Source organism: Callorhinus ursinus, unplaced genomic scaffold (assembly GCF_003265705.2).
Source record: "Callorhinus ursinus isolate GAN/ISIS: 27379988/994484 unplaced genomic scaffold, GSC_fseal_2.0 scaffold81, whole genome shotgun sequence".
NCBI lineage: Eukaryota > Metazoa > Chordata > Mammalia > Carnivora > Otariidae > Callorhinus > Callorhinus ursinus.
Window position 1 is genome coordinate 1,889,116 of NW_027397143.1, and position 3,756 is coordinate 1,892,871.

The 3,756-nt window shown below is 38.7% G+C and overlaps 1 pseudogene; it reads left to right on the forward strand.

Moving 5' to 3' along the window:
* Nucleotides 1-1,497: 1,497 nt before the first annotated feature.
* Nucleotides 1,498-2,402, forward strand: LOC112816268 (charged multivesicular body protein 5 pseudogene; annotated as a pseudogene).
* The last annotated feature ends 1,354 nt before the right edge of the window (nucleotides 2,403-3,756 follow it).

The window sequence follows — 3,756 nt, forward strand, 5'->3', positions numbered from 1 at the left end:
TGACAGAAGGTAGCTACACTTGTGGTGAACACTTGTGGTGAACAAGTGTAAAAACTTGTCAAATCACTATGTTACACACTGAGACTAATATAACATTGTGTCAGCTATACTCGAGTTGAAAAAAAGAAAAAGATTTTTAATATCTCAGTGGAGTCACCTTTTTTTAATTAATTTTTAAAATTTTTTAATTTAATGATAAAAGTTATTTTAACATGAGGCAATCTATTAATGTCTTACCTGCGAACCTGTTAAAACATGGGAAGTCACAGTATTGAAAATAATCTAATGTTCTAGGAAGTAAGCTAGAATCATGTCATTTTTTTTAAGACTTTATTTATTTGAGAGAAAGAGAGACAGAGACAGCATGAGCAGGAAGGGTGGCAGGGGCAGAGGCACAGGGAGAAGCAGGCTCCCCACTGAGCAGGGAGCCCGATGCGGGGCTCGATCTCAGGACCCTGAGATCATGTCCTGAGTCGAAGGCAGCCGCTCAACTGACTGAGCCACTCAGGTGCCCCATGTCAATTTTTTTTAAAGATTTTATTTATTTATTTGAGAGAATGAGCAGTGGGGAGGGGCAGAGGGAGAGAGAGAGAGAGCACAAGCAGGGGAGCAGCAGAGAGAAGCAGACTCCCTGCTGAGGAGGAAGCCCGATGTGGGACTCGATCCCAGGACCTGGAGATCATGACCCAAGCTGAAGACAGACACTTAACCAACTGAGCCACCCAGGTGCCTCTAGAATCGTGTCATTTTAAAGTAATAAAGAGTCCCAAGCTTCCCCTTCTGCCTGTGATGAAAGCCTAAGATCCCGACTTCCAACACCAAATGAGTACAGAGACAGATGAACTATATGAAATGTAACAACAGGAGAACAGGACAGCGTCTGGAGGCAGGAACCAACTGACAGGAGCCCCAGGGCTGTCCCAGCTCAGAGCCTGCAGAGCTTCCAGCATGCAGTGAGGAAGGGATCCAGGCAGAGAGTGGGGGTCCCCCTGAGTTAAGGAAACAGGGATGATAATTTGAGGAGGGAAAGGCAGCCTCAGGTCCAAGTACCAAGGAGGTACTTGCTGCAATGAGGGGCAGTTGAAAAAAAATCAGAGGAGTCCAATGAGAATTTGGTAAAAGAATCTGTTAGCACGACTGTCCCAATCTCTAAATAGTTCCCTTTACCTAAATTTTTAAAGAAGTTTCTAGTCTTTTTAAAAATGTCTAATGGGGTGTGCCTGGGTGGCTCAGTCAGCTAAGCTGCCAACTCTTGATTTCTGCTCAGGTCATGATCTCAGGGGTATGGGATCGAGCCCTGCATCAGGCTCTGCATGCTCAACAGGGAGTTGTAGCCTGCTTGAGATTCTCTCCCTCTCCTTCTGCCCCTTCCCTTGCTTGTGTGCTCTCTAAAATAAATAAATAAATCTTTAAATAATATCTAATTGTCGCTGTGAAATTACTTGGCTTTTATGATACCAATTCTTTGAAATGTTTAAGACTACTTCATAGTGCTTCCATTTCTAGTCTTGCTCTAGTGTTTGGGTTTTCTTTGTGGCTGCCCAAGATGAACCTATTCTTCGGGAAAGTGAAACCCAGGGCTCTGCCACCCAGCCTGACTGACCGCATTGGCACGGTGGACAGCAGGGCAGAATCCATCGACAAGAATATTTCTCGACTGGATGCTGAGTTTGTGAAGTATAAGGATCAGATCAAAAAGATGAGAGAGGGTCCTGCCAAGAATATGGTCAAACAGAAAGCCTTGAGGGTTTTAAAGCAAAAGCGGATGTATGAGCAGCAGCGGGACAATCTTGCCCAACAGTCATTTAACATGGAACAAGCCAATTACACTATCCAGTCATTGAAGGACACCAAGACCACGGTTGATGCTATGAAACTGGGAGTAAGGAAATGAAGAAAGCATATAAGCAAGTGAAAATCGACCAGATTGAGGACTTACAAGACCAGCTAGAAGATATGATGGAAGATGCCAATGAAATCCAAGAAGCGCTGAGCCGTAGTTATGGTACCCCAGAATTAGATGAAAATGACCTGGAAGCAGATTTGGATGCACTGGGTGATGAGCTTCTGGCCGACAAACAGCTCTTACTTGGATGAGAAGCAGCATCTGCACCTGCAATTCCAGAAGGTGTTCCCACTGACACAAAGAATAAGGATGGAGTCCTGGTGGATGAATTTGGATTGCCACAGATCCCTGCTTCATAGACTTGTGTCATTCAAGTACATCATGTAAAATAAACACATATTGTGGGACTAGGAAATATTTATCTTTCCAAATTTACCATAACAGATTTAGGTTTCTTTCCTTTGTTCAAAGGAAAGTTTAATTATATTGCTCTTTCATTTTTTTCTGAAAAGAGATTCATTGTTTGGGGGATGCTTTCCTCATACTAAACTTTATTTCCTTTCTATTATGAAAAACTAACTTACAAGTATCAGCGACTTGTTTTCATTTATTAATAATTTGAAATAAAACCAAGGAAATGGAATCTTGAAATTCTATGATCGTGTAACTCCACAATCTCAAACTGACCTGACAAATTGATAAACAAAGATGAGATTACTGGGACCGTTAATATTATGATTCAAACCATTTTCTATTGTGGTATTATAGGTTGGTTAAAGTGATAGCCTTTTTTTGATGGCTTTTGTTGTGTCTTGTGAGTAAATCATTACTATCATGAGTGGATATTTTGATTCTGTGGTTCCCTCAGTATTACAGCCTGACTTGTAAACAATAATGACTATTTCTTGATATTTAATGTATAGGACATTTATTTATACTCAATACTTTTCAAAAGGAAAAAAAAAGACTACTTCATAGCCTAGCATGAGATCATTTTTTTAAAAAGTGTAATAAAAATGTGTTTTCATTAATTTTTGAATGCAGTGTCCTGTATGTCTATTCATTAAATCAAAGTTGTTTATTTTGCTCTTCAGAAATTCCGTATCTTTAGTGACATTTTGGGGGGAGGAGTCAGCTTTTCTACCAGCTACTGATAAAGACAGGTTAAAAATACCTCTGTAATAGATTTGTCAATTCTCCTGTCAAGTTTTGCTTTATATATTTTGAAGCTACATTGTTAAATATATGAGTTTATTAATATTTTTTCTTGAATTAACTTTTTATTGATATGTAATTACCTTTCCTATTTCTAGTAATATTTTTTTCTCAGTGTGTTATTTTTTATTTAAATGTAGCCACATGAATTTTCTTTGGTTAATATTTGCCAGATGTATCTTTTTCCAACATTCTACTTTTAAGATGTGTGTATCCCTGTTTTAGCATATAGCTATGTTTCTAAAAATCTAGTCTTACAGTATTTTACTTTTAATTGGAAAGTTCAGTCCATGTGCCTATCTAGTGATTACTGATAGACCTGGATTTATTGCTACCATCTCCTCGTGTATCTTTAATTTGTCCAAATTTTTGTTTCTGGGTTTTTTGCGTATGTGGTTTATTTTATTTTATTTTACTTTATTTTTTTGTCCTCCCTCTCCCCTACCCCATTCCCTCTGCCTACTTGTTTGGAAACTGCACACTCTATGTTGTGAGTTTTATCAAGGGCCATTTCTCTATCAGAACAACTATGACGAATATGTTCATGTAGTTTCTAATGTAAGAATGACCTGTAGTGGTGGAGAAACTGGTTCAAGGTATTTGTCTTACTGTAGAGCCATATTTTTACTTAGTTTGGTGCTATCTGGGTTACTTTAGCTTGATTAAATGAATTGTGAAAACTTTCATATTTTTCA